This window comes from Gossypium hirsutum, chromosome D08, assembly GCF_007990345.1.
Source record: "Gossypium hirsutum isolate 1008001.06 chromosome D08, Gossypium_hirsutum_v2.1, whole genome shotgun sequence".
NCBI lineage: Eukaryota > Viridiplantae > Streptophyta > Magnoliopsida > Malvales > Malvaceae > Gossypium > Gossypium hirsutum.
In genome coordinates, this window is record NC_053444.1 from 44,099,900 (window position 1) to 44,119,850 (window position 19,951).

At 32.3% G+C, this 19,951-nt stretch overlaps 1 long non-coding RNA gene across 1 annotated transcript; it reads left to right on the forward strand.

Annotated features, from left to right (window-relative positions):
• The first annotated feature begins 268 nt into the window (after positions 1–268).
• LOC121220052 (uncharacterized) lies at positions 269–1,168 on the forward strand. Its single transcript, XR_005917213.1, has 2 exons — positions 269–545; positions 848–1,168. It is a non-coding gene; the product is annotated as an uncharacterized lncRNA (long non-coding RNA).
• Positions 1,169–19,951: the final 18,783 nt, after the last annotated feature.

A 19,951-nucleotide genomic window follows, 5' to 3' on the forward strand; every position in this document is an offset into this window, starting at 1 on the left:
AAGGGTAAATATATATACAAATACCACCATAATAATAAGACTAATACTACTAGTAATGACAACAGTAATAATAATAATAATAATAATTATAATAACAAACTAATATTAAACTTAATTAGTAAAACAAATACAAAGGATAAAGTTAAAATCAAAACAAAATTGAAAAAAAAAACGAAAACAAATTAAAGCAAAGGACAAATTTGCAAAATGAGCGTAACATGAAGGGCCAAAAGGGAAATTAATCCTGCCCTTCCAAAACGCTGTACAACATTGGATTAAAAGAAAATAGATTTAATATGTCATGGAAAAATTTGAAAACAAAAAAAATCAATGGTTTTGAAATGATGGAAAACATGAAAGGATTAAAAACGGAAATAACCCATCAATGCCTAAAACCCATTTCAAATCCTAATTAAAATCCCTACTCCATTTGTAACAGCAGCAGCCGCATTCATCCTCTCCCCTGCTCTTCACGCCTAAACTTCCCCTTTCAATCTTCGATTCAGACGAAGCATAGCAAGGGCATCGACGGCGAACCAGCACTGGTAAGAACCTCTTCTCTTCCTCTTTACTTTCGTTTTGCACACCCAGGAAAATAAAAAACAAAGAAATAACAAAGAAAGCGATAAAAAAAATGAAGAAAATCACCTTCAAAATCAGACTGCTATATTTTATTCCCTTTTGTACTTCGGTTTACACTTGATTTCTTTCTTTCTTTTTTGTTTCAATCTGCCCTCCAAAAAAAAAGAAAAAACTCTTGAAAATGGATCCATTTTTATATCCAATCCCCCCAGAAAAAACAAACCATATTTTCCTATAATCCTATTGCCCTCCCTGCTGTTCGTAGCTTGTTGCAGGTACCACTAGTGAGAAGACGTGTGCAGCGTGCGCAGAGGCTACTGAACGTGGGCAGTTGCTGCGACGTGGGGCATGTGGCGCCGGTTTGCTGCTAACCTGTGTTGGCTAATTTGGGCTAGTGCTATTGGGCTGAATGGTATTGGGTCATTTGGATTTGGATTATTTGTAAAAATGAACTGTTTATTGTATTTATTATTTTTTGTGGTCTATTTATTTGGGTCCGGACTAAAATGGACTATTACATACATGTAAATAGATTTTTAAACAAACATTAAAATAGATCTTATTCTATTGAATCATTTATTTTTCATATACATGTAAACATGATACATATATATTTTTTGAGATTTTTTTAAGTATAATGATTTAATTCGCCTCCAATTTTATAAAAATATTATTTTAATTCTTGATATAAATTTTCGTTTTTTAGTTTTTAAATTTTTTTTGTCAAATCACTTTAAAATAATAAAAAAATTAATGTTTTTAACTTTGTTAATGTTGCATACATATGAATGACATGTCAACATTTAGTTTATTTTTTAAAATTTATAATTATAAAAATTATAAAAAATATTTTTAAAAATTAAAAATTATTATAATTATAAAAAATGTTCTTAAAATTTTAAAATATTAATTAAATACTACATGTCATCTACATAACATACATGTAGATTGCCACATTAGTTAAGTTAACAAATCTATTTTTTTTTTTCATCTTAACGTGATTTGACAACAAATATAATTTTAATAACAAAAATAAATAAAAAATTAATGAAAAGTGAAAATATTTTTTTTTATAAAATTGAATGACAAAAATATTCATTAGTTATGTTTTATCATGGAACAAACCAGAAAATTGCAAACGAATTAATCTACTCCAGGCAACTCCACTATGATTACCACGTAGTGCCTTAAGAACATAAGGTGGACTAAGCGCTAACAAGCAATTTTGGGAAAAAAAAATTGAGATAAAAAGTTATTGTTAAATAATATATTTTTAAAATTTTTATAAGTGTTTTTGATTGAAAAATTATTTTTGCAATATATTTTTTATTCTAAAAACTAAAATAAAAAATTTTAACTTTTATTTAAAAATATCTTTTTAGATAAAAACACTCTTAAAAAATAATTTTAAACTAAGCCTAACAAAAATACGTAAAACCAGCGGTAAGCTTGTAGCATTTTTATTTGTTCACAAAAGGTTTATCAAAAGGAAGGCACAACTATTCGAATATTCTGAACATAAATTAAAAAAATAAAAAAAAAACATTCTAGTTTTTTTAATGGAGAAAACACGTGCAGTATGGAGTGGCTTGCATTTAAAGCTTTCAATGCAATGACAGCAAAAAGACAGATCCTAATGCACGAGGGATTTCACGTGTTGGCGAAAACTATTATAGCATCTAGGGGTGAGCAAAATTCGATTCGACTCGAAAAAATCGAAAAAAAATTCGAATTTTGAGTTAAACGAATCGAGTTATTCGAGTTAATCGAGTTATTCGAATCAACTCGAATTTTTTTTTCGAATTTCGAGTTCGAATCGAGTTGAGTTTTCGAATTCGAATAACTCGAATAATTCGAATATCAAACTATAATATTTTACAGTTTTACCCTAAACTCTCAAACTTTTTTACTTTTCCCTCAAAACTTTTACTCCTTCCCACTTTCCCCCCAAAATTTTTACTCCCCTCCCCTCCCAACCCCCCAATCTACCCAAAATCCATTTCCCACCAAAATTTTACTCTTCTATTCATTTTTTTTCAAAATTTTACTCCCAAAAACCCTCAAAACCTTTTATTTTCCCCCAAAATTTTTACTCCCTCCCACTTTTCCTCTAAAACTTTTGTTCTCTTCCCATCCCACCTCCTATCTACCCCAAACCCTCCCCCCTCCAATTTTTTTTTAATATTTTTCCTCCAAAATTTTACTCCCCCTATTTACTTTCCCTTAAACTTTTATTCCCCAAAACTTTTTATTTTCCCCCTAAACTTTTACTTCTCACCCTTTACTCTCAAATAAAAAATTAAAATTATCCAAAAAAAATCACTAAACATAAATAGTAATAATTTTATTTATATATACTATTTATAATATTAAATTAAATTTCACATTTTATATTATTTATATTATTGAATTGTTTAGTCATATTGAATATTTATATTAAAATTGAATTCTTAATTATGCCATAAAATATTCATATTAAAATTTTATATTGGTATCAATTTCAAATTTTATTTTTAAAATAAATTTTATTAAAAAAAGCATATTTTTATATTTAATATATTTTTTAATTTCAAAATACATAGTGACAAGAATCCGAAGATAATTGAAACAACTAACAAACAAATAAGCTAACCAGTATATAAAAAATTAATAAATAAATTATGAGGTGATGAAAGTTAATAAAAAATTTGATTAAGATGGACAAATTTTATTACGATGGGTGACAATGGTTACAAGGACCCAAAATTATTTTTTAAAATTTAACTCGAACAAATATATTCGATTCGATTCGATTCGAATTCCATCTCACTCGACTCGATTCGAGAAAACTTCAAATAAAGTTAGGATGATAAAATGAGATTCGAAAACTCGATTAACTCGAAAATTTTCGATTCGATTCGATTTGATCGAATGCTCACCCCTAGTAGCATCGAACTCTTTTTTAACGCTATGATTTTTTTATTGTCATTTCATATAGAAAGAATGATTGTGGCAGATGATGATCAACGTGTTTTACAAAGGTGAACGAGGGCATGATTAGTGAATAAACCTATAGAAAGTAGTCGAGATCTCAGTCGTGTACAAGATAATGCCTCAAAGGGCTAATAAACCTACATTGAACAAATGAATATTAGGGCTCACTCCGATTAGTGAGAGTGTTTGAGTTATATGACACAAATCCTTGTTAAATAAATAAAATATAGTGACAAAATAACAAGATCTGTGTAGGGCTTAAGGTCAAGAATCGAAGGCCCGAGGCCGTAGCCCAACAAATCCTTGACTAGGGGTGAGCAAAACTCGATTCAACTCGAAAAAATAAAAAAAAATTCGAATTTCGAGTTAAACGAATTCAGTTATTCGAGTTAATCGAGTTATTCGAATCAACTCGAATTTTTTTTTCGAATTTCGAGTTCGAATCGAGTTGAGTTTTCAAATTCGAATAACTCGAATAATTCGAATAATTCGAATATCAAACTATAATATTTTACATTTTTACCCAAACTCCTAAACCTTTTTACTTTTCCCTCAAAACTTTTACTCCTTCCTACTTTCCCCCCAAAACTTTTACTTTTCTCCCCTCCCAACCCCCCAATCGACCCAAAATCCATTTCCCACCAAAATTTTACTCTCCCATTTACTTTTTCTCAAAATTTTACTCCCAAAAATTCTCAAAACCTTTTATTTTCCCCCAAAATTTTTTTCTCCCTCCCACTTTTCCCCTAAAACTTTTATTCCCTTCCCATCCCACCTCCCATCTACCCCAAACCCTTCCCCCTCTAATTTTTTTAACATTTTCCCTCCAAAATTTTACTCCCCTATTTACATTCCCTCAAACTTTTATTCCCAAAACTTTTTATTTTCCCCCTAAACTTTTACTTCTCACCCTTTACTCTCAAATAAAAAATCAAAATTATCCAAAAAAAATCACTAAACATAAATAGTAATAATTTTATTTATACCTACTATTTATATTATTAAATTAAATTTCACATTTTATATTATTTATATTATTGAATTGTTTAGTCATATTAACTATTTATGTTAAAATTGAATTATTAATTATGCTATAAAATATTCATGTTAAAATTTTATATTGGTATCAATTTCACATTTTAAAAAAAAATAACTTTTATTAAAAAAATTATATTTTTACATTTAATATATTTTTTAATTCCAAAATACATAGTGACAAGAATCTGAAGATAATTGAAACAACTAAGCAAGCAAAGAAGCTAACCAGTATATAAAAAATTAATAAATAAATTATGAGGTGATGAAAGTTAATAAAAAATTTGATTAAGGTGGACAAATTTTATTACGATGGGTGACAATGGTTACAAGGACCCAAAATTATTTTTTAAAATTTAACTTGAACAAATATATTCGATTCGATTCGAATTGTATCTCACTCGACTCGATTTGAGAAAACTTCAAATAAAGTTAGGATGATAAAATGAGATTCGAAAACTCGATTAACTCAAAAATTTTTGATTCGATTCAATTCGATTCGATCGAATGCTCACCCCTATCCCTGACTAGGGGTGCGAGGGATAAAGGCCCTCACGGTATGGACCATGCTACACAAGTAGAATCCGTATAGAACTACACTTCTTCTATTTTTCATTGATTATAATAAGGTTTTTCAACCTTTAAATAGATGTAGTCGAAACTCCTCTTGTATAATCATTCGATTTTTAACATTAGTGAATTTTCTTCTCCTCTGCTCGTGGTTTTTCCTGAAAGGGTTTTCCACGTAAAATCTATGTGTTTTATTTTTCTTTTCTTATTGTTTCGCGATTGTTTCTATTGTCATTATCGACGTTAGTTTTAACAGGAAGCAACGTGAGACCTTGGTACAATACTTCGGCTTTTTAGGCATGAACAAGGCACATAAAAAAGTAAAACTTAATGTGGCAAGTCTGTTTATAGATAATTACTGTTGCGGTAGTCGAAACATTCCTAACCTAAAATAATAGATGGAATGGACACCTGAAAACATGAATTTTTATGAACTTAAGAAACAAAGTTTTCAAGAACTCGAAGAAGCCACAAGTTGTTGAGATATTTTAATTAAAAACCCAAATTGTTTTGTATTTTGTAAACTATTTGTCTTAAAGAAATTGTTGAGGCAAAATGAGCTAAGAGTTTCCGAGTGACACTCGGTAGTGCTAAATGTAGACTGTTATTAAGGTGGTTAAAAACTTGTCTTATTTGGTTTGACAATTTAATGAAGAAAATCTTTGGACCTGGTTATATGTTTTTATATTAAAGATGCTTTAGTACATCTATAGAAATCAATCCTGGACATTTGAAGATTGGATTGGATTCACGTGAATCAATAAAGTCCTTGGAATGTGGAGATTTGATCAAGACAGTGTTGCTGATTTTGGAGAGCATACCTTTGATTGATTCTACTTTGATTGTTATTAATGTAATAGTTATTTTCAAGAAGTTACTTTGTATTCACATAGATTCTTTGTTAGCAAGCCAAAATCGATATATGCTTAGAGGCTTGTATAGGTTTTGTATGAGAGATTATTGAGTGCATTCTAATATGTTTATTGAGGAATTTTTTTGTGAGAGGGTGCAAACTTATTGTAAACATTATTGAGTGTTTACTGCCCAGGGGGAGGATTTATAGGTAAGTATTCTAGTTTTAAGTACAAAGGTGAGATCTTTATTCTTAAGGAGTGATAGAGTGTGAATAACTTGTTGTATTTGCGATAGAAGATAGTGGAATTACTCACTAAGCTAGGCTTCATAGACGTAGGGAAATCAAATGACATAAACACACCTTAGTGTTATTTCTATTTTGTTTGCACAATTTTTCGCAGTGTCAAGTCGTAGTTGCCACTACAGTCCAGCACTTCCATTGCATTTGTTATTTTAAGCAAACAAGCAACTTAAGATAGCAACAATTAGTATCAAAGCATACACTTAACGTACCTAGTGGTGAATCTTGGTGTTGCTTTTTTCTGAAAATGGAAGGTTCCTCAACTACTCGCCTCTTATGCTTGAGAATGGTAACTATCCCTACTAGAATGCTAGAATAGAAGCCTACATTAAGTTTGTCGATGAAAAGGGATGGGGATATTATCTCACTAGTTGGCAAGCTCCTATTGTTGATTTAGATGTTGGAAAGGTTCCTAAACCTGAAATAGAATGGACAACTGAAAAAGAGAAAGTTGCAAATGCAAATACTAAGGCCCTGTATGCCATATTCTGTGGTATTGATATGCAAGAGTTCAAACAGATTTTCAAGTGCACTGTGGCAAAGGAGGTTGGGAAGTTCTCCAATTTGTTCATGAGGAAACTAATATTGTCAATCAATCTAAGATGCATATGTTGACCACCAAATTTGATACCTTGAGAATGTAAGATTTTGAGACAATTTTATGTCAAGTTATGTGACTTGTTTAATCAAGTTTTCACTCTTCGAGAAGAGTACTTAAACTCTAAATTGGTGAGAAAAGTCTTACAGTCATTGCTTGAAAAATTCTCTATCAAAGTGACTACCATTGAAGAGGCTAAAGATTTGGAGAGCTTGAAGATTGATGAGTTGATAGGATCCTTACAGACCTTCGAGTTGAACTTGGATGAATCCAAGAGGGTTAAGTCTAAGTGAGAAAGGAGCTTTGTACTCCAAGTCGCTAATGAAGCGTCAATTCCCAATGCCTCTACCAGATAAGAGCTTTAATAGCATATTGGACTACTTACTCAATAATTTAATAAGGCCTTTAAGAAGCAAGCTAGGAGATTCAAAAAGTTTAAGACATTAAAGAATACTCCTAAGAACAAGAGAAAAAGTGTTGTTTCCAAAGATGAGGCAAAAAAAAGGAGAAGGGCATCCAACGTTATGAATGCCTTAGCCATGGTCATATTCAAGCTAATTTTGTTAACACTCTTAAGAAGAAAAAGAAGGCATTGTGTGCTTCTACAATGACTTGAAAGTTAGTGGTGTAAAAATGCCGATTTTGGGACCCTATTTCTGTAAACCAAGACCGTGAATATTTTTATTAAATATTTATGGAGTTATAGTAGAAATGAATTGAATTTCGGGTAGGAAATTTTATCGAATTATTGATTAATTAAGGTATAGAGACTAAATTGTAAAAGTGGTAAAAATTAAATTACTATCGATTTTTTTATTTGAAACCTAGATTTAGGACCAATGTGGTAATTATACCACATTGTAAGTATTGTGGACGATATGGGAGCATGAAATGTATATAGGTAAGTAATAAAAAAATGAAATAAAAGTTAAATATTAAAAACAAGTTAGTGGAAAGGTTGGTAGAAAAACAAAACATTCTCTTCCATTTTTGTTCATACAACCGAGAGAAATGAAGGGAGAAAGAAACATTCAGCCTTCTAGGGTTTGATTTTCAATCACAAAATTGGTTAGTTCAATTTAGTCATTTTCTTGTAATTTTTATGTTTTTAAAATTCCAAGAGCTTAATCTAGCTAACTCGTGTGTTATTTTTTGGAATTGTTAAAGATTTAAGAAGTTTCCATTGACAAATCTTTGAAGTTTCAGGTTTTAGATAGATATATTTTAAGCATAAGAGTGAAAATGACTAAATTATAAAGTTAATTTGTAGTTTTGTACAATAGGGACTAAAATGCATAAATTTCAAAATTTTGGTACAATGAGAAATAAGAGGTCTTAAAAGGACTATAGTGGAATCGACCTGAAAATTTGAGTTCTAAATTGAAAATTATGACAGTCTAGGTTTTAAGAATTAAATTGAATAAATGTCAAAATATGTAAGACTTTACAGTTGATAGTGAACTGAGTTGGAAAATAAAGTTATGCATTATCGTATTAATGTTTGTAGCTAAATACGACGCGGGAGCATCAAAAGGAACGAGGAAGGCGAAAATCAGAGACGAGTAGTTTGAGTTTTTGTAAGTGTTCCTATGGTTTAAAACTTATTTATATTATATATTCCTACAATAATATACATATTTTACTATTACAATAAACTGTTGGCAGTGAGTTGAAAAGATTTGGGATAGATGAAATTGAATACTATACTAAGTACCAAAATGAATATATGTATAATTATGAGGTTGAATTATATTTGCTATTGAGTATGATTTGGACAAAAGCGTTTTGAGTATAGAAATCAAGATATGAAGACGTATATATTTAGCTATACTATAAGGGATGGAGGTGATTGACGTGCCAGCGGAATAGACTTGATAAGAAGCCATCGTCATTGGGCAACCTAGGGTGGCAGGTCATCGTTGCTTGGCAATTCAGGATGACATAAATGAAATAAAAAGTCATCGTCGTCAGGGAATCCGAGGTGGCAAGTAATCGTTTCTAGACAATCCTAGATGACATAAATGAAATAAGAAACCATCATTGTCGGGCAATCCGAAATGGTAAGCCATCATTGCTAGGAAAATCCGGGGTGGCAATTCATTGTTGCTGGGAAATCTGAGATGATAAATTGAAAAGAGTTAAAATGAATTCATGAGTTCAAAAATTTTAGTGGCGGTATATTACAGACTGATGTTTCTAAATATGAAAGGGAATAATAGGTGACAAATGATTCATGTTGAAACTTAGTAGTATGAGTTTTAAACCTTAATTCAAGTTAATGTTCTCCATATTATCTCAATTTAAAAAGAAGCATGTTGAATTACTTGCTCAATGTGTAATTCACTTTTTGTATGTAGGATAGGTTTTAGTTACTTTCGGTTTTCACTTCAAGATCCAATTGAGATCCCACGCTCCTTAAAGTTCGTGTTCCTTTTTCTATATCATTTGGCCTGTACCTGGGGATGTCATTTTGACATCTATGTTGTTTATGTATGTTTTAATTTGTTAATATGTGTTCTAGTGAATGGTTAACACTTAGTTATGTAATTTTGTGTTTAGTTGAAAGATGTAAATGAAATGGTGAATGTTTAATATCCATTACATGTTATTATGGAATTGTATGTTCATACCTTGATAAATGACATTGGCTATGTTTTGGTTGTGAATTGGTGCCAAGTTGTGGCATATTGGTTAGATGATTAGGGATGTGTCAAATGGCTTGATTTTTATCTTGGTATTGGCATGTTTTTGTGCATGATTTCAATGGTAAAAAATGCATTTTAGGTCACTTTTAAGGATTGAATTGTATCATTCGTCAAATGACTTATTTTTATGCCACATGGGTTGACGCATGACCGTGTGAACATTGTAAATTATGAACCTTTTGTACCATTGATCAATTGCAATTCTTTGTAGCAAATTAAACTAATTTTTGTATTTAATAAGCTTGTTATAAAGCAATTTCGCTATGTTTTTATTTAGTTTTTACTTTCAGTACTTAGGTAATAGAATGAGAAATTTCAGTATTTTATATAGCCTTGTAGGATAAAGTAGGCCTAAAGTTAGACTAATATGTTCAGTGAGCGTGTAGGACATTACTTGAGGGCAGAAAGACAGTGGATTGCTCTTGATGTTGCAACACGGAGCTAGGATGTCAAAACGTAACAAATAGAATATCCAAGAAGCAATCCGCCAAGGATGTCGCGAAATAGGCTACAAGGTGTCACAATAGAGCCCTGAAGTCACGCCTAAGGAAGTATACTGCTATTAATGTCGTGACATTAACGTGACGTGACCACTTAATGAAGTAGGGTGTTTTCATCAACACAACTTACTCTAATGAAGATTAGTTAGCCGTTTTAGGTCAAGGATGAGCTACTAACCCTAGGCCTATAAATAAGATTACTCCCTTTTGATTTCACTTTTATTCTTAGTTTTAGGTTTTTACTTGTAATTTTTATTTCAGTCTTTGTTTTGTTCTTTAAGAGATCTAGATTGTGGATTCGTCAAATTCATTACAGATTGTTGTTCGTACATCAGTATTTATATATATCAAGATCTTTCTCATCTTTACTTTTAATTTTGCAAATGCCTACCTTCCAATTCAATTCTATTGTATGCGCTAGATCTATGAGGAACTAATTCGTCAAGGAGATTAACGAGAGGTTGTGGGAGTAGTTAACGCCTATGTAGGGTTTCTTAGCGGATTAGTTGGTTGGGAAAGGAAGAACTTAAACCGTAAGATTAAAGACCCTAGCAAGTCGTAGAGATAGAAATTAACCCGAAATCGGTATGGTCTGTAGTGAAAACCTAACATTGACCCAGTCTAACCTGTGACATCGAGAGATAAGTAGTTCTTGTCAACTTATTAATTTATTAAAAGGCCGGAGGCCCTAGTAGTTTAATGACTTGCTGATTGGATACTTCGGATACCACGAAATCCTCATACACCCCAATGATTAGGAAAATACCACATTTACATGTCCCTTTTGTACATATGCTTTCAAGCGCATGCCATTTGGGTGATGCAATGCCTTGACCAATTTCATGAGATGTATGATTGCTATCTTTGCAGACATGTTAGAAGATGACATTGATGTGTTTATGGATGATTTTTGGTAAACGAAGATTCATTCAGAAAATGTCTAGATAATCTGGAAAAGGTGTTAAGAAGATATGAAGAAACCAACCTGGTACTTAATTGGGAAAAATTTCATTCCTTGGTGAAGGAAGGAATGGTTATTCGACATCAAATATCTAAGAAAAGCCTGAAAGTAGAAAAAGCTAAAATCGAAGTCATAAAAAATCTACCCATTCCCACTATAGTTTGTGGGGTAAGAAATTTCTTGGGACACACTGGTTTCTATAGGCAATTCATTAAAGATTTTGCTCAAATCACAAAGGCACTAAACCAACTTTTTCATAAAGATGTACCTTTCATGTTTAATAAAGAGTGTATTGATGCTTTTGAGGCAATAAAGAAAAAACTTACCTTTGCACCTAGTATTGTTAACCCTGATTAGACAGAACCTTTTGTTATTATGTATGATGCTAATGATTATGCGATAGGAGCAGTGTTGGGACAAAAGAGAGACAAGATATTTCATGTCATTCATTACGCGAGTAAGACATTGAACCCAACACAAAGCAATCTCACTGCCACAGAAAAATAAATTCTAGCCATTGTATTCGTATGTGAAAGATTTCATCCTTAGTTGATGACAAATAGAGTATATGCCTATACAGATCATTCTGCATTAAAATATACCATGAAAAAGAAGGAAACTAAAGCTTGACTAATGGGGTGGGTCATATTGCTTCAAGAATTTTACCTTTGGATAAAAGATAAAAAAAGGAACAAAAAGTCAAATAGCTGATGATATATCAATGTTGGAAAATGGAACAAAAATAGAAACTGATGAAGCAGTAAACGAAAATTTCATCAACGAGCAATTATTTAAACTAGAGCTGTATCAAGACACAGAAGGTTGATAAACTGCCATGGTATGTCGATTTCGTTAATTATATAGCCTGAGGGGTCTTCCCAATTAACTCCTCTTGGCAACAAAAGAAGAGGATTATCCACGAATCGAAAAATACATTTGGGAAGAACTGCATGTCTTTCGGTAATGTGCAAATCTGATCTGAAGATGCGTAGCTAAAGAAGAGATAGATTACATTCTAAAAGGATGTCATACATCACCTTGTGATGGAAAATTCAGAGGTAAAAGGATCGTGCACACGATATTACAATAGGGATTTTACTGGCACACCATGAATAAAGATGCCTATGACTTTATGCAGAAATGTGACAGATGCCAACGAACCGAAACTATATCGAAGAAGGATGAAATGCAATAGACCGAAATCTTGGAAGTAGAAATCTTTGATGTTTGGGGAATTAACTTCATGGGGCCTTTTCCAAGTTCATTTGGGAACCAGTATATTCTGTTAGCCATAGATTATATCTCCAAATGGGTTGAAGCAATGACTTTGCCTACCAATGATCCCAGGTCAGTAGTGAAATTCTTAAGGAAAAAATATATTTTCATGGTTTGGGACCCTCCGAGCTCTCGTTAGCAATGAAGGATCCCATTTTTGCAGTAAATAGTTTGGATGTAAGATATTGAATCACTATTACTTACCATCCGCAAGCGAATAGACAAGCAAAAGTGTCAAACTAAGAAGTTAAACAAATTCTTGAAAAAACAGTAAACCCGAATAGGAAAGATTAGGCAATTAGACTAGATGATGCACTATAGGCATACAAAACTGCATATAAAACCCGATTAGGCATGTCCCTATATAAACTCGTATATGGGAAAAACTATCACTTTCCTTTGAATTAGAAAAGAAAGCATACTAGGAGATAAAGGTAATGAACTTAGATCCTGAGTTAGCTAAAGAAGAAAGATTATTTCAGCTACAAGAATTAGGAGAGTTTCGATTCATAGCCTATGAGAATGCAAATCTGTATAAAGAAAGGAGTAAAATCCAACATGATGCAAGAATAAAGAAAAGAGACTTCTTGCCAGGATAGAAGTTTCTTCTATTCAACTTAAGGTTAAAGTTGTTCCTAGGGAAATTAAAATCAAGATGGATAGGACCATACATCATAAATCACATTTTCACCTCACGGTGTAATTGAACTCATAGGAAACAGGGGACAACCTTTCCCTGTCAATGAGTAGAGAATAAAACATTATTTTGAGGGAACAATAAGGGAAGTTGTCGAAAAACAAGATTTGCAATGTAAAACCATATGGGAGAAAGATGATGGAAAGGAGACTCAAGAGGAAAATTGGGAATTAAACAACTACCTGTTACAGAATGAGGATTCCAGTCTCACCAATTAAAAAATTGTAGTCGGTAATTCGTGTTTTTTGGAAGGAGTCACAACATCAACTACACCTGTAAATTATTCTTCATGTCTCGAAACTGAGACAAATTCTATACAGGCATACTGCTATTAGTGTTGTGACATCGAGTCTGAAAAATCTATAACTCTAAAATATTTTCCAAGTCAACGACACAAGTAAAGAACTAACTCCAGCAAACAACTAGGCAAAGAGACCAACAAGAGAAAGGTTAACTTTTCTTACTCTTAGCCTTATCAATATTATGGATAGAACTGTTGTTTTCAAAGAGGAAGGTGTAAGTAAATATATGTTATACCTTCAACCAAAAATGTTTCTCCAAGAACAAGGCTATGATCCTTTAATTATAGTGTGTAAGGGAATATTGGAAGTAGTAAATTAGTGCGAATGGACTACGTTCTATCTAACCCCAGAAGAACTCGCTGTAATACCAATTGTACAAGAATTTTATTTAGCGCTAAAAGAAAGAGAGAAAAGAGAGCTAATAATGAGATGCAAGCATATGTTACGGTGAGAGAGATAGATGTCTTAGTTGCTCACAAGGTAATTTATCAATATCATGATGCACCATACTATTTTTGTGACTTTATGTTTAAGAATTATTTATGTCAGTACAAAAACATAAGTATGGATGGCATAATAGCATATTTAATAAAAGGATGAGAGGAATGGATGTACTAGACAAGCACCGAGTTGGCATTAACATTTAATCAGACATTAATGTCACATCTACTAAAAATATGGATGTAATTTATTTGCTCCTAGATAATAGCTACGTCAGATATCTCTTGTAACATCTCACTTGGTGAAGCCTTAGCGCTCAAGTGTTGTTTTTCGAAGTAAGATTTTTTGAATGGGTTTTGAGTAAGTAAGGTGTTAGATTCAACCAAGAGATTGAAGTCTATGGGTGTGCCCTTAGGTGAAGTATTTGTTAAACGAACAAAGTCGGAAGAAAACAGAATGGCATAGATCTACTTGACCGAACGATGCCTTTAGTGGATAGATTAGGCGAATAGTTAACATTGGAATATTGAGTGAAGATATCTTCTAAAGTGAGAAATTACTGGGAAGGAACTTATTAAAGTGTTAAGGAATTTCGAGTTTGGCTAGTTATGGTACTGGTTATGTTCTAATGAGATGGTTAGGAACGAATGGTGGACTTGACCTAAAAGTGTTTATTTATATATATAATAGTGGATTGTATTATATGTCTCCTTACAACTGTAAACCACCCATATGACAGATGGAATAGGATTATGATGCGTGTCAAGTTCTCATAGAGACAAGGGTGGTATATTTAGGTAATTAGGAATTGAAAAAGGAGTTTTCCTCCTCTTTTCTCAATAAGTAGTTCTTTGGTCTGGATCTAAAGAAAACCAAACTTACTTCCTTCATGAAAGCTGAGGGCTGATCTGGATTCCCACTTAGGGGTGCTTCATGTCAAGGTAAGGTTTATGATCTTCCATGCTATCTTGTAAAAGAGTAAGTCTGTTTCTATTGGGCGAGGTTAAAGACCTAAGGCTTTATTTGGTGGATTTTAGTATTTGAAATGAAAGAAAAAGGGATATATGAGGGGGGTATTAATGAGTTTCCATGTTTTGTAGTAGTAATTGTTACTGATCATTTAATGGAAGTTTAGATCTGGAGTTTGGAGATGAAGAAAGGGGGTAAAATTCAAGTGAGTCCCTAAACTAAATCTTGCATGCATAATATGCCTTATATGATTTTTTTGCTAGGTGATAAAGTTCTGAAATTGAGACTAGAAAAGTATGAAGTGAAGATTTTGATGAGGATTGTAAGATTTATGAACTTGAAATGCATGGATTTCAAGAAGTTCGATGGACTAAGTATAGGATGCGAATCTGGAAGTTAATGAATGATTATGGTGTATATGTGTTCGAAAGCATGAATATATTTGTTTTGGGTAAGTCATTGTACGATGAGTCTATATATGTATGATTAGTCCGAGTCTGTCTTTGGAGTCGTCTAAAAGGGTCTGTCAGGACTTTAAACACGACTTTGAAAGGAAAAGTCCATGGCCATAGTATTTCAAATGAAAGGACTATATTTTGTAAGACCATAGTTGGTGGGATATGGCATCATATGGAAACACCATATCATATAAAACCATAACTGATGGGTTATGGCATCATATGGGAAGAACTAAAGGAAGGTTATTACCAAATGGGGTTTCTGCGTGATCCCAAATTATGAGGGGCAAACCTCATGTAATGTGAGTCTAGGTGAATCCCAATCGTAAAAACTTCAGAAAATGGAAGCGTTTGTGGCGTATCTGAAATGGAAGCCTCTGTTGGGGTCTATAGAAAGGGATGCCTTTGTGGTTAATAATGAAAAGAGAGTTTCTATGGCGTGATTTTAAGGAAGGCCTTAGTGGCTATCATTTGAAGGGAATGCCTCTGTGGCGGATTCTGAAAAAGAGAAATGGTATTCTTGGCAAACTCTGAAGGTGTAGTAAGTATGGTGAACTCTGAAGGAATAATATATATGGCGAACTCTAAAGATGCAGTAAGTATGGTGAACTTTGTAGGAATAATGTGTACAGCGAACTCTGAAAGAAAGGCTTCGTGTGAAATGTTATAGTAAATCTTGCATAATCTTAAGGTATGAATAGAGAAGCTGGAATGTGCCAAATTATGTGGCGAATCTAAGGTATGAGCCAAATGGACTTATAGAACAAATCGATCAACAATATTATGTTTGTGTGCTTCTCTGAAGTAAGAATGGTTAAGGAATCATGAAAGGATAAGACAAAGAGCGCCAATGAGGTATCAAAGATATGAAAGGCAATTTATGATCTCGGTGTGAAGTGTGACACCTATGGCATAACAATGGAATCTTAAAAATGTATTCGCCAGAGTCAAATTGAAGAATGGAAACAATGAGATAGAAGAAAATGGAGTTCCCGAACAAGATCCAAGTAAATCAGGGATTACTCACTAAGTTCTCGTTAACATACCTCTGGATTTTTATGTCACAGGTAAACTGAGATGAGACTACGCTTTGAGGGACAATGCCAGGGTACGCCAAAGGAGTGGCAATATGGGCTATTATGCATACAAAGCGAGTAAAGTGGCGTGTCTGAGTTCGAGATAATATAATGAATGTAACCTATACTAGGTCTAGTTGCTTGGTCCAAGCTATAAGATATTACAACTATAAAACTTTAACATCATTCACAATCTAATTAAAAATAACCATATAATTCATTTATAATAATTTTCATTCTAGTCAATCAAAACAAGACCTAATTTGAGCTTATAGAACATTTAAAACAAATCCAGAACAATGTTGGATTAAAATGAAAATTTTACAAAATTTTGAGTAAAAAGTGAAAACAGGGGTCACAAGGCCGTATGACAGAGATCAGCCTGTGTGGCTCAAAAACATGGTCGTGTGGCCAAACTGTGTAACTCATTGTTCCCATATAACTTAGGGTTGTTGGAAAATGTGCCCATATTGTAGTAAATATGTAACTGTTTTTTATTTATTTGAACGATGAATAAATAAATAAAGTTAATTTCACATTTCACTATTATGTCTTTTTTATTTTTTTCTTTCATATTTCCATGCATAGAGAAATTGTGACAAGCAAATATTAGCTCATTGATTGTCTAAGTTCAAACTGAAGATAAGTGACATTGTAAGAACGTTTACATTGCGAGAAAGACAACTTACTTTAGTAGATAATCTAAATGAGTTTGTAATCCCGTAAAAGAATCAAAGTGAGCATTTGATTCAAATACTGAGAAAGATTATTATGTCTTCTATAATTCCAATTGGGGAGATGACTAGTATTGGCTATTGGAGCAGTGAACTCCATGGGTAGAGAGTTAATGATATCCTACCATTGGCATTTTCTGGATTGATAAATATAGAACGTTGCCACGAGTTGCTTGTTCTCGAATGAGCAATTTATCACAGTCATTTGTTGATAGTGATCATATTAATCGTTAATAAGACACAATTGTGACAATGATATAAAATAGGATTCTATTGAGTGAACGGATTTAACTTAAAGGAATTAAGGATATCATATGAGGGTAACACACACATGACGAGGTCATTGGACATAACAGTTGGATGAATTGTTTTCGTAAAGAGTATACAATAATAAGTTTTCAATCATGGTACTTCTTGTGGACTGACTCCAAGATTAAGTAATTGCGAATTATTAGGATGATGCTTCTGGACATAATTGCAATCACTAGAGCTTAATTGTATATGTCCAGTTAGTCTCTTTGATTTCTTAACAAAAGCTCGATCGAACTGTATTTGAATCAGAAGAAAATTCTACAACTTTGGAAATAATTTAATTGAGTCAATTTATTCGATGTGGAATTAAATTAGATGGTCGTGAGAAATTTTCAACTAGAAAATTTGATTAAAGACTTTTCTTGAAAAATTAATTTGGAAAATCTAAGTGACTTTTGAGAAAATTAATTTTAATCAAGTACAATTAAATTAATTAAATTATTTAAAATTAATATGATATTTTTGGAAATTAATTTTCAAGTCAGATAATTGGCCCAATGGATAATTGAACTTGAAAATTGGACCTAAGATCGTAAATTGGGCCGGGATCCCAAAAATGATACCAAGACCCAAAAACTGGTCGAATTGGGCCTAATATGTGAAACCGGGCCGACGGTCCAACTAATGGCTAGACCGGACCGGTTGGGTTGTTATTGACGTGAACTGAACTGAGAGTAGTTGAACCAGCTTGGGGTGCCGGAAGGGTGTCGCACCTGTATCATTGGACATGGCGGTGTCGGTGACTGCGACAATGTGCCAGTGGTCGGCGATGATTGATCTTCGATGGTTGAATAGTGGAAGAGTTACACTCCTACTAGGACTTTACCAGAGAATTTGATTTTAGATTAACTATTTCAAAAAATAATAATATTTTAATAGTTTAATATTAAATTTAATAATTATCTTAATAGTATTTTATTAATTTAATATTAAAGTGATTATCTTAATATTAAATTAAATTTAATATTTATCTTGTAGAGAAACATTCTGTTTTTAATAAGATTTAATATTAAATTTAATATAATATTTATCTTGATAAATATTAGATTAAATTTAATATTAAAGTGATTAAGTTTAATCATAGTTGAACTCTTTAAACTCTTCTTATATCAAGAGAGCCTTGAGTCATTATTTTACACACACTTGAATTCAAGAGAAAGTTGTAGAGAGAAAATTGTGAAATTACCCCATTGTTAATTTTTGTGAAAAATTTTCAGAGTCGAAGCGAGCCTACACTTGGCAGACGTGAGCTTGAGGATAGCGAAGAAGACTACTCGGTCGAAGCGCTCATCCTAGACGACTCAAAAAGGTACAATTTTGATTAAGTGTTTATTACTTTAGATATCACAACCAAGATCTTGTTTTGGAAAAATTTTTAAAAACTCTAGTTTTTCCCTAAATTTATTTTCTGCTGCGTTTTCCAACAAGGGTAACACAGCCGTGTCACCAGGCTGTGTAACTCTCTGAGGCTCTGTGGATGAGCTTGCACTAAAAATCAAAGAGCCCGTGTGGCTGTGTCATGGAACCGTGTGAGGCACAGGACTGTGTAGCAGACCATGTCATAGGCTGTGTGTGCCCAAAATACCTTAAAAAACAAGCGAATTTACTTACAATTTCTTAAACACCAAGCCATGTATTTACCACCAGATTAACCTATTAAAAAATGTACTAATTCACATTCAACCTATGCGCCTAACTAATATGCCCTCGTTGGCACTACATTTCAATATAAACAACAACCATATAGAACAAGACATAACTAACATATCAATCTTATTCAATCATCAAATAAATTCCAAGTAACATAAGCTACAATCAACCATCTATACCAAACTTTCAAATGCCAAATTACGACAACCAAAGTTCCAAGATTTGTCAAAACAAAATGACTATTTCCACAAAAAATCACCAAGTAAGACATCAAATGACAAGTTACCATTTCCATGATACCAAGTACCAAAATTATGTTTACAAACCAAATAGCACAAATTATTATCTCCCAAAATAGAATCAAAATGATGTTCCAAATTAGTTTCACACATTCATCACAAGTTATTCATGAAATATGAAATTTAACATTATCTACCAACTTTAATCACATTACAAATCTAACTAAAACTTTAAATTTATCAACTTCAAAACCGTATACGCATGTCATAAAACCGAAATAACAAATAAAAAATCATTGAAACAGAAGCTTGATAGTGTGAGCCTTAAATTTGATCCATCCAACTAGTTATGCAAAATGTTAACTACAGAAAACAAGAGCAGACAGAGTAAGCTTAGGTAGCTTAGTAAGTTCATATCTAATATTCAAATCAACTTACCTCAACTAAACATTTGAAAACTAAAAACACTTAGATTACTTAAACCTGACAATCATTTACAAGAACACATTGAATTAGTGTTGAATTAGTTCGTCATGTACTTCATGCTCTTCAATGATTCAATCAAATTCATTCATATAAATATATCTACATTTCATTACATCAATATCATAATGAAAAATTCTTGCATTATCATTCTTTAATATAAACCTTCTAATAGATAAACACCGAAACTATCAAATCATTTTAAAATTTGTCACAAATTTTAGTAGCCCAATGA